The following is a 12,764-nucleotide window of genomic DNA, read 5'->3' on the forward strand; positions in this document are numbered from 1 at the left end:
TTACTTAATTTTTGACTAGTTTGCTTGTGATCATATACATATTCTCTACAATGAAATACATTTGGAGCCTAAACCTAAATCAAATGTAAATAATATATATATTAATTCCAGTACGAATATTAATTTTAATATTCAAATAACAAAATAGCTAGACCAAACTATGTAGGTAGCAAAAAATATAAATAAATACAAAATATATTAAATACAAACGGAAATAAATTAAATACGAAAGGAAATAAATCAAATACAAAAGGAAATAAATTAAATACAAAAAGTAATAATTTTTTTTTATCTCCAATGGTTCATCAAAAAACACTTGAATATCAAAAAGATAACAATAAATCTATAAATGAGAGCGAGTGGTCAAGTAGCGTTCCCAGACTGATGTCCGAGTTAAGGAGTAGGGCATCTAAACAGGTGAGTCAAGTCAATCTCTTCGTGGAGATCACGCAAGGTACAAAGAGGATCTGAAACCACGTGGAGGCAATGTAGATGTTTATTCAGGCAATCATGTCCAGATATCTGACGAAACATGGCGACAGCTTTCATTAAAAAAGAAGTAATAAACATAAAAAAGGGAAATAATAGAGAGAAAATAATAAAAAGGAAATAATAAAATGTAATAATAATGTAGTAAACATGAAAAAAAAACAGAATTTAAAGTCATTGCTGCCGTTGTTTGTTGCTGACTAAGATGTGAATTCTAAGTGTTAAAATAATTGCAGCAACAAGCACAATTACAATAAAAAGCAGGTGCAAGCTTAAGTCGATTTCGGTGCTTTGTTTTAATAACAATCATTACCGAAACTGAAGTTTCACATAAATAGGTTGAAGAAAAAGGGAATAAAACCTTAATCGCTTTTGCTTAAAGATGAAGATATTCTCTTTCTAGTTTTTATCGAGAATTGATGTATGTTCATTTAATTGAAATGTGATTTTAATTCAAGATCTGAAAAAAAAAAGACTCAGTAAGTTCTACATCATCTTTGGTATTTAGATTGTGAACCTATGACCAGACTGTTTCTGGACAGGATATTGAGATACAGTGCTTTAAGGTGTGATGATAAAATTACGAAATTTCATTGCATATTATAAAACCATATTTTAGTGTTAATTTTAACAAAATCATTACCAAAGCGTTTCAGTACCAAGCTTTTTGGTATTTCCATAAAGCCATAAGCTCTTATATTTGACCATATTCTGGTAGTTTACACTATGCTTTTCTCTCAGTGCTGAAACTTTATTGCAATTTACGATTCAGTGAATTGCCTACATCTCCAAAGTTGGTCAACTTAAGTCAACAGTATTGTTTTAAGTCAACAGTATTGTTCGATGCTGTAAATTCAACTTTGTTTTTGCTGTGGTGACTGAGAGCAGACACATACCTAAAGCGGTAGACATAGACCACAAAATGTTAAAATTTCGACTACTTTCACAAAAACTAGAGTGCTTAAATATCAACTAAAGCTTTATGCTTGGAGATAAAATATATTAAACTGCTAAAAGCAGGATTCAATTCAATTTTTTCATCAAATAGAATTTATCGCCCATCAAAAATCTGACTTTCTTTCCATTTCACTTGATACTATGTTTAATAACTTTCCTACATCTCAAATTAGAATTTATTGTTTGCAGGTATGATTGATGTTTCTTTTAATAGTGCTGTAATTAGGGCACTTATACGTAGTGAAAAAATGTGTATCCGAACAACGAAAATTGTGGCAACTACTTTACACCAAAGACCAAAGTAGTGTCTCATTAAGTGTTTCACAACACTAAATCCAAGGCTAGTTGCTGATGTGGTGAAACATGTAGAATGTTCTTTTACACTACTTGGTGTAAAATAACCGCTACTTGGTGTAGTTAATTTATCAATTGACTAAACCCGTTGAAGTGTGTAGGAACGTTTAATTGAAATGAAGTAAAATCGGAAAATTTTTCGAGTTTTTCAAAACCCGGTTTTTACAGTGGAGTCAGCTTTAAATAATTGTACTATACTGCCATAAATATTAACCATCTTTTATGGGTATATTACTTACTTGGTGACGAAAGGTGTTTAGTGAGAAGAAAATGAGATGATGCCCAAGCAGATTCTCAAATGGCATGATTAAATAGTTTTCTGTTTTTTTTTCTTACATAATTAAGATGCTTTTTCTCGGTTTCTTAAAATTATTCGTATTAGTTATAACTATTGATTTTTTTTAAAAAATATTTTAAGATTTACATTTATTAGATGTTTTATAACGTGATAATTTTGGTTACAATGAAGTAATTGAACTTTCAAGTGACATAATTTTTTTTTTTGCAGTTGGTATGGTATTATTGCTCTGATAAATTAAAAAATCTCCAACGTTTATTCTACATTTTAAAAATTTAGTGTACATTAACACCAAAAATAGTTGCAACTACTTTACACCAAATGGAGTAGTAAAGTACCACAGGTTCTTGGCTTTTAGTGCTTCCCTTTTGAAATCACAATTAAAGAAATGGTTTTTTCATGGAATAAATAAAACCTACATATTAAAGTTTCTTTCCACTGACTAAATAAAAATATGATGTAATGTGACCTTAATGTATTGTGAAGTCTTTGCTGCCTATATAATATTTAACTTAAATTAAAAAAAATTGCATCACTGCAGTGTTATAATTTTGATGCAATTTAAATTAAAATTAAAAGTAAATAACAAATGAAATCGCAGATTTTGAAAGCTTTATAAAAAAGGTTAAAGTGCTTTAGTTACAAAATACCCTTAAAATTGGATTTATGCTTTCCGAAGTGTAAAATTACGAAAGATTGAAATAGTTTCATTTTTTAAATTTCTTTTGCCTGTTTCTAATATTTTGTATGAATTATTGCAGGAAAAAAAGGAAATGTTTGTTGAGATTTATGAATGAGTTTTATTTCATATCACGCTAATTTGCTCTTTTTCCATAAATCGTTCGCAATTCTTTTTACTCTAAATACAGGTCTCACAGATACGAAGTATTTTTTCTTTACAATCAATACTTTACGTTTATCGAGAGTAAGCGGAAAAATAAATTTCAAGTTGATAAATTTCCAACGAATGAAGCAGAATAGAAGAGTTATCTGGTAGTTTATCAATAGTTTATCGTTAAAAATATCGAAATATTGATCTTAGAATAAAAATTCGAATGCGATATCTTTTTTTTTTAAAAATCATTTGTATGTTTTTCATTTTTGATTGCAGAAAAGATATTTAGAATTATTTCAGCTTATTATACAGAAAAAATTGCTTATGCTATTTTTTAGTAATAATATGCATTATTAATAATGAAAATAATATAGGATTGGTAAAGCAGTACAAATTTCTTTTTGGTTTCTGTCCAACTGAATCGTATGAAATTAAATAATTATTATTTAGTTTTTCTGATTTTATTTTCCATTTGTGCTTTTATTATTATCTATAAATATTTATAAAATGAAAAAAACAACAACGTAGAATTCGGAAATACCTTCTGACGTAATATTCTTCGAGGACAAGATAAAAATCTTCTAAAAAAATTAATTTCATTTTACAAGAAACAGGAAGGTATATATCTGATCACAGACTATACATTTTTGGTAAAGATTTAAAGACAAATCAAATATGATTAGCATAAAATAAGAAAAGTTCCGTCGAATACAGAGAAGAAACAGGATGAATCAAAGAGTAGAAGAATGTGAACTTTAGAAATCTATGTTTATATTAGTATAGTTCGTAAATCCATCTCTTTCTGGTATTATAATTGTTTAAAATTACTATGGGGTTTTGTGCTTTTTAAACTACCGCTCATCAAATTCGATGATTTTTTCACTATAATTGTTGTTTCTTAGTATAATATAGTTTATTCCATGAAAGTTGAAAACATTAATTTACAATGTCTGATGAAGGAATAATATAAATAATAGAATTAAAAAGAATTCTGTATATTTGCGGTATCTTTCTCACGTCCGACCCCCATTTCTTTAAATTAAACGTTCATTTTAAATCAAATTTGATTGGTAAATGATATGAAAGATCTCGTATAGGTATTTTCCTTATAATTCGATTAAAAGCTATTAGTGAGCATAAATGATTTTTCTGAGTAAATCATTTTTTAAATAAGAATTAAAATTAAAGGTATGCTGTTATAATAAATTTGGTGAGTTCACAATCATTATTTAATATTTCGATAACCAAACAGGTTGATATATTAAATACAATTTGAGCATACATTACATTGTGAATGAAGCTGATTGTTAAGTTTTAAATCATTTAACGAATTTCTTTAATGGTATCAATAATAATAATGATAATAGGGTAATATCATAGAATTATGTTATAAAGAAACAACTCTTAAGAAAGAAACTACTCTTTTAGAGTTAAACTTTTAATATAGAAATTGATAGAAATCAAAAAACGTAATGATATCGAAGTAAAAAAGGTCATCATCATCAATAAACTCTCCCCTTAATTCTACCACGTGATTTTTCTGTCAATTAAAATTTACCGACAACAAAGGAAAATCACGAGACTAGATTTTTATACATAAACTCATGTTTGTGATAATTGCAACACCATGAAGGATAGCTACAGGTGTTTCATTGTGTGCTTCATCAATTCGTAGACGTCAATTGCAGCGTGGGCTGCGCGTAAGGACTCCTTTATACAGGATCACCATCACGCTAAACCATAGCCGCCTGCGGCTACAATGGGCCAATCAGCATAAAGACTGGCGTGCTGATTGGCAGCATGTCGTGTTTTCTGACGAATCCCGCTATAATTTGTGGTACCATGATGACCGCATTCGTGTCAGACGCTATGCCTGTGAACGCCACCTTCCGGAGTACATTATCGAACACCACAGTGGACGAACACCCGGAGTTATGGTCTGGGGGGCCATAGCATATCATGGATGATCTCAATTGCTACGAATTGTGGGTAATCTGAACAACAACCGGTACATCAGTGAAGTTTTACAGCCCCAAGCTGTTCCGTTCCTTCAAGCCTTGCCAGGTGCTGTATTTCAACAAGACAATGCCCGCCCTCATATTGCTAGGACTGTTCAATTTTCGTTGCATTGCGGCAGGTACAGCTTCTTCCTTGGCCTGCGTATTCCCCAGTTTCGTCACCGACTGAACATGTGTGTCATTTCGTTGGTCGGTGCCTCGCACGTGCTCCTCGTCCTGATGCTTCTACAGACGAACTTTGGGTACGCATACAAACTATATGGAGTGTTCTTCCTCAGACAGACATTCAAAATTTGCTTGACTCCATGCCACGTCGTGTAACAACACTTTTTGCGTCGCGTGGGGGCTACACAAAGTACTGATTTCGATCTCTTGTTATTGTTTGTTTGCTTTGAAAGTTTAATCATTTATTTGTACCACTACCACTCAACTGTGTACTAAATTTCATTCAATTATGACGATTCCTTCATGGTGTTGCAATTTTCACAAACATGAGTTTAGATTCCTGATGCAAAAGCAGTTGAAGAATAGGAGAAAGCCATCAAAGATGAAAGCAAATACTGCAGATGAAGCGTGCAGGTAATTTTATAGCTGAACTTCGGATACTCATACTGAAGCTGACATTCACCTATTTACAAAGATGCTTTCTATTCAGATTTGATTTTCTGTTCAACAGATTATGTCTCTAAGTCTCTAAGTGGCTATTTAATGTTTCAGGTCAACCCTTCCCCACTCAGTTTTTTGTCCGACTGTAAAATTTTACAGTAAAATATAACGATTAAATAAATACAATTGTAGCGTAAAATATGTGTAATGTATATTCATCCGTCACCGGAATTCGAGACCGGGAGGTTTTAGAAGCATTTAGTCCGCTTTTTAAACGAGCATTCTAATATCTACTATACCATTGCACCATTAAAATAGTTCCAATAACACGTAAACAATTATAGGAAACATAATAAAAAAAATCTACATTGTAAAATATTACGGATCAAAATACGGCATGAAGTACAGGCTCTTTGGGTGCATCATGCATAAAATCCATTTTACCGTATTATTCTTTTTTACTGCACAGTAATTTTTACAGTAGTAATTAGAGTGATTTAGTAATTTTATGATAATTATTACTGCAAAAATTACGGAATATCAGATTTTTTTGTTCTGTAAAAAGTTTATTGGATTTTACGTTGCACTGTACCAGTATCCTGAAAGTCGGTACTTTTTACCTCAATTTGATCCGGAATTTTTTACAGTTTATCATGGATTTATATAGAATAATAATCTACAGTAAATGCTGAATTATAATATATGGAATACATTTTACATTAATATCAGTCTTAAAAGTTTTCTGCATTCTCATAGACAAACTATCCCTGTAAATATACGAAGAGGAAAATCAAAGATTGCAGTGAATAAATTTAATAAATTCAACGACAAAGACCTTTTTGAAGTTCTTTGTTAAATTTAATTGGTAATTTCAAAACAAAATGTAATATTCAATGAACTTCTAATGGAAATGATCCTCGATAAAAATGATGGATTCTAAATAAAGAATAACTCACATTTGATGGAACGCTGGAAGAGAAAATCTTGAAGAAGCTGGATGAAGAACTCGAATTATGAGAGGCTATAAGATTACAAGATTAAACATAAGATACACGATACACATTTAAGTCAAAAGAAATTATTTGTAATAGAAAATAATGCACAAATATAAACGATTTTTGTAGTTATGAAAATAATACTGTAGGATCAGGTTCCATTTCTTTTCTCAATTTTTTTTGTTATAATCAATTATCTGAAAATTATATTACCTGGATCAGGTATAAATGTAATTTGACTGGAATATTTGCATTTTGTTTTTTTTTATTAACATACTTTTATTTATATATAACTTTCTGCCTTCCTAGAAAATATAAAAAAAATCCATAGACAAAGTGAAGTTGTTTTTGATCGAGACAAGCAACTAAAGAAAGCGATTTTTCTTCCTTTTTTGTCCATATTTATTTTCTACTTTTTTATTGCTTTATATTATCATTTTGGGTAGTCATAGTTTATTGAAATCGAAATAAAAATACTAACAATAGAGACACATGAAATGTTCAGGCTCATTTCAAATTCTCATACACGTACTCAGCATATTTTGAGCAAAAAATAATGGAATATTGTGAGCAAAATATGAAAAAAATGCTTGAAATTAAATAAAGAAGTTGCCATCTCTCCTAAAAGTCGAGATGAGATAGCAATCTAATAAAAAAGAAGAAAAGGGAAGTTGAAATATGGAAAATAACATATTTCATATGAAAACTTACAATAAGTTGTTAAGGATGAGCTTTATCTTAAAATCTTGGCAATCTAATTCAAAAGAGGAAAAGGGAAGTTAAAATATGGAAATTAATCATACCATGAAAACTTAAAATAAGTTGTTAAGGAGGAATTTTTTCTTCAAATCATAGCAATCTGATAATGAATAAGAAATGGGAAGCTGAAACATGGGAATTAATCATACAATTAATCATACAATTAACCATGAAAACCTACAATAAGTTTTTAAGGATGAGTTTTACCTTAAAATCATGGCAATCTAATAAAAAAGAAAAGGAAAATTAAAACATGGAAATTAATAATACAATTAACCATGAAAACCTACAATAAGTTGATAAGGATGAGTTTTATCTTAAAATCATGGCAATCTAATAAAAAAGAAGAAAAGGGAAGCTAAAACATGGGAATTAATCATACAATTAACCATGAAAACCTACAATAAGTTGTTAAGGATGAGTTTTATCTTAAAATCATGGCAATCTAATGAGGAAGAAAAAAAGGAAAGTTTACGGAAAATAACATATTTCATAACATTAACCCCGAAAACTTAAAACAAGTTTATAAGGATGATTTTTATCTTAAATAAGTAAAAAGAATCCAATAAACAAAATCTAATGTACAGATTTAATCAATTACTTACAGCATTGATATTTATCGAATTCTGAGTGTGAAAAAAAACATACAGTGTTTTATAAAACAGGTTATAGGGTTGTATCGGATAACATGCTAGGTCTGGAGAATATTGTATTAACAAATCTAAAGTTTTCTTTTTATTAGCTTTCATCTTAAATTCACAAAACGAAGCGGAACCAAACAAAAACAATTAACGAACTCAAAGATTTTATGATTAAATTTCATTACTTAAAGATACTAAGCGCGATGGTAAAGACTAATTTACTAAAATACATTTTATATCCTTAATTTTGCTATCTAATTTTAAATTGTTTGAAGGACCCCACGAACTTTGATATATACGTGTAATGAAATAGGGATACGTATTAATGAAAAGCGGCCATTGCCTCTCGATTTTAAGTGGTCATTTCGCCAAAGTTGATGGTGAGTCAGTCACCGAACTCATAGCGTCATTCCACTATGATATTTCATTGCATTTTCTCAGGATCACACATTGGGCTATATATGTTCTTCAAATGTTCAGTTAGTTCGAAAAAACAATATAAACTGCACACTGAAAACAACAGAATACCTAATTAAAGTAAAATATTTGACCCCAAGTAAAACAAATATTAAAAATTTAAATGCCTTTTGCTGGTTGTTACGAAAAGCAAAGCTTTGTCCAAATTCATAAAAAAGTTAAAACTCTCTTGCGATACTGAATCTTCTGCAATATGTTAAAAAAAATCGGAGATATATAAACTGGCTATCTCCTTTTTAAGACTACCTAACCTATACATGCCTTGTATTAGTGTATTTTTGATAAATTTTATAAAAAATCAATTTTTTGTTTATTTTTTCTCAGTTGTTTCCGTAAAAATACTTGGTATTTGTAAAGTTTTTTACTACTTGCTAACGAGCTACTTCCAGAAATTTTTTTCTTCTTTTCTCTATTAATATACTTTAAGAATATTTAATTTTGGTGTTTCAGATAAAGAATAATTCTTGAGCAGGAAAATGTTTTAAAAAGTGCCATAAAATTTTTATTTAGTCTCGGAAACCTAGAACTGTCCTCCGTTTTCTGCATCAGTCTTTATAAAAATACTTACAAAATGTTTCTGATATATTTAAAATTTCCCAGAATTCTTACATTGTGAACCAAAAATGAGCTTTTGGTAAGATTACATATCAGAAATACTTTTAAGACTATGATGGATAGATCAAACACATATATTTTAAATTTACTCTCTTAAAATGAAAGAGTTATTTCCCCTGCTCAAAAAAGAGTTAAATTTTTTTAACTCAACTTGAGTGAAATACATTCTTATTTGAGCGAAATTCTTGCTTTGCGTTTACTCAAACTTGAGTGGTATTTATTAATCAATATTTGAGTTCTTTTAGCTCAAACTTGAGTGATTTATTTATCATTTAATTGTGTGCGAGCTATAAGCTGGAATTTCTAACGTTTTATTTTAAAAAGCGAACGATAATAAATCTAAATAAAATTGTTATGTTCTGTGATCTAAATAGATTATGTCTTCGTTTTTATTTTAGGTTTAATTTTTTTTTCTGAAGAATATGTCATTTAATATTTTGAATTAAGAAGAATTAAAACAACTTTTAGTTCACAGCGGTATTTCTGAAGAAGACGCTGTTTTACTTTTTAATAAGTAGATATACCTTGTTGCTTTTATTTTGAAAATACTTTTATTTTGAATGTGTTATATACACATTCCACTTAAATTAGCGCTTTTTAATAAAATACTATTCATTTAAATTATTTGTCAAAAAAATTTATTAAAATTGAAAGTGTTAAATGGATTATGGAATATTAAAAAAATCTGATTCCATGCTAGCATGTGGGAATATATTATATCTGATAAGAGCTTTAGAATTTTTTCAGATTTCATATTAAAGTTTTAACATTGTATTTTAATATAATAAATTTATATCCATGTTTTAGTTTTTTTGATGTATAATTTCAGTACAAAACATTTCTGGATAATTAATTTCATATCATTCTATACTTCTTTTATAAGAGATATTTACGAAATTATTGTTCATACAGTCTATAAATGTTGTTATTTAAATTGCTTTCTATTAATAAAGTTGACTGTCTCTAATTTATGAAAGTTCACATTTGCAACATCCATTCTTTCAAATCAGAATCTTCAGATGTTCAATGCATTTTATTAAAAATATATCATTCAAAGAAAAAGTGGAAAATATTACATTTAAGAAAATTAATCAGTATTTTGAATTTTTTGATTTTATCCTGTTTTTAGCTTTTATTTAATTGGAATTCAGAATTAATACTATCTTCGTATTTCATAAAGTATTTATCTACGGAATACTAGCATTGTAGAGTATTGTAGTTTTTCTACAGAACTGAAGTAATTTTGTAGTTTTTCTAGAGTTAACTGCAAATTTTCTGTAGAGCAATTTTAACTGTAAAAACACTGCAGTTATTTTGCAGCTAATAAATTTCTCAGTAATTTATTTCGAAAACACTTTTAGCTATCGTCTACAAAATTACTGTAGTTTAAGTGAGGTCACTTTAAAATCATAAATTTAGAAAAAGCTGAAACTTTAAATCCGTGGTCATTCTGTAGTAAATTTGAAGTAATCTTTTTCTTTTTCTTCTTTTTGATTATATATTAATTTCTTACAATTAGGTAAAAATTCTAAACATATACATTGATAACGGAAATAGCGTACACTATCTATATTCACAATAGTTAAAATTCATAAAATACATATTTGATTTAATTGTAATTATTTATAATTCATAAGCGATACAATTTAATTAGTTTAAAATATGCCTAAATTTAGGTATTTAAATATTTCTGCATTTTAGCAATTTTATTAAAACTGACGTTTTTATTGATTTTTAATATTTATTTCTTTTTGACTTAAGAAAACTGTGTTTGAGCAAAAATTATGGTAAAAACAATATTAAAGTAAAGTCAAGTAGTTAATGTTAATCAGTTAATTTTTTTATTCGAATTCATACTAAACTAGGATTATTGCAGAACAAAAATTATACTTATTTTTTTCTAATCAAAACAAATATATAGTTTGGATTTTAAACAAATTTATATCAAAAGAGTTTGCAAAATTGAGTTTGAAAAAGGGTATTTAATACAAATTTTTTAGCTTCAAACGTCTTCTTCAGAAATTTATTAATTTCACTTAGTTTCAGAAGTTTTTCTTAAAAACATTTAGGCAATTTAAAAGAATATACCTTTTTTATTGCTTGAAAATAAAGATTTATAAATTAAACGAATAAATTTGCTCGAAAAAGAAATAGCTCATAGTATTTTCAATTTAACCTAAATGAGCATAATATTTATAAAACTGCTTACTTTAAAAATTCGTTTAGAGCTTCTTTTAAAAATTAAACTTAAAAGAAAAATGGCAAAACTTAGGGGAAAGAAAAAAAAACTCAAATCTGCAGTGGTTAGGAATTTTTCATAAAAAAAAAACTCTTAAGTAATAATTCATTTAATTGTTGTTTTACCGTATACAATCAAAACAATTGGATAACCATAAAATTCAGCTATTCAAACTGTCAACTATGAAAATTTTTTTTAACTGTGTTTCCACCTTATTTAATTTAACAAATAAAAACTTTATCCTCGCCAACAAGACCCAGCTCATGAAAGTAATTAGTTCTTTGTAGCCGTCTTGACACAGGACTGTAGTTGGACTGTAGTTGACACAGGACCGGTTAATCTCACGACAGGCGGGAAGCGAGTTCGAATCCCAGGATATGCAGTGTCGATATGCTCACAGCGAAAACTTTCACAAGTACTACTATACTATCTAATTCGAAATTTAAATTCAACAAAAGTCATGATAAAAATATTCCTATCAAAGGCTTTCTTTCAAAAGGAATTTTTTTAAGCAAAAACTATAGTATTTTGTATCGCTTATGATAGATGGCACCACTAAATACAAACATTTTGTATATTAACAGTAAAAATTTTGACTGTATTTTACAAACTGAAATACTGAAAATCGCTCAAACACGAGTTAAAATTACTCAAGTTTGAGTGAAGACGATCCACTCAGGTAATACTGAAAATCACTCACACTCGAGTGAAAATAACTCGAGTTGGAGTGAAATTTTTTTCACTCAAATTGAGTTATTTCCATATAACTCTTTCACTTGAGTGATTTTAACTTAAGATGAGAAGGCCGGTTTTATCTAGATGAAAGAGTTAAATAGCACTCAAGTTGAGTTATTTTCACTCGTTCATTTTAAGTGAGTAAATAAGCATTCTTACAGTTTATAAAACATAGAAAATGTTTTGTAAAAAACACAGATGTTTTGAAATTTAAAACTAACTATCGGAAGATGTCGTTGTTCAATAGCATGTTGAAAGTTTCATGTATTGTTAGACAGCTGCATGTTGTACATATATAAATGATTTAATGCATTACATTCCTTTGTCCAATTGCTTTTCGAAGAAAAATGAGTTATAAGGTTTTGCAAAATAAATAGCAGCACAAATTTAGTAAATATTATGATGAATTACTATTATAAGCATTACTACACATTGTAATTTAGAACTGTAACTTTAGATGATCAACATCAAATAAAATCTGATACATCCAAAATCTATAATGATGAAATGAAAAATTTGTCTGTGAGCCCACGCTTCTGTGTGTCTCTTTTATAAATCCAAATCCATTTGTGCTAGCGTCCTTAAATTTAGACAAACGGGGCAATTTTATCCCCAATTCTAAAAAATTCTATTACATTGTCCAGAAGGGACGTTTGAAAAATAACATTTTCTCATTGGTTTAGAACTAGCCATTTTTATAAATTAAACTATGGATGGTATTGATTCTTCAAGTATTTTAAAAATTA

The 12,764-nt window shown here is 28.5% G+C and overlaps 1 long non-coding RNA gene across 1 annotated transcript in view; it reads right to left on the minus strand.

The window, feature by feature from the left end:
• Nucleotides 1–274: 274 nt before the first annotated feature.
• Nucleotides 275–12,764, minus strand: part of LOC139426050 (uncharacterized) — a 93,056-nt gene continuing 80,566 nt past the window's right edge. The window contains exons 2-3 of the long non-coding RNA XR_011637306.1: nt 6,514–6,578; nt 275–542 (exon numbers count right to left, since the gene is read on the minus strand). This is a non-coding gene — a long non-coding RNA (uncharacterized lncRNA). The remainder of the gene's footprint in view (nt 543–6,513; nt 6,579–12,764) is intronic.

This window comes from Parasteatoda tepidariorum, chromosome 7, assembly GCF_043381705.1.
Source record: "Parasteatoda tepidariorum isolate YZ-2023 chromosome 7, CAS_Ptep_4.0, whole genome shotgun sequence".
Taxonomy (NCBI): Eukaryota; Metazoa; Arthropoda; class Arachnida; order Araneae; family Theridiidae; genus Parasteatoda; species Parasteatoda tepidariorum.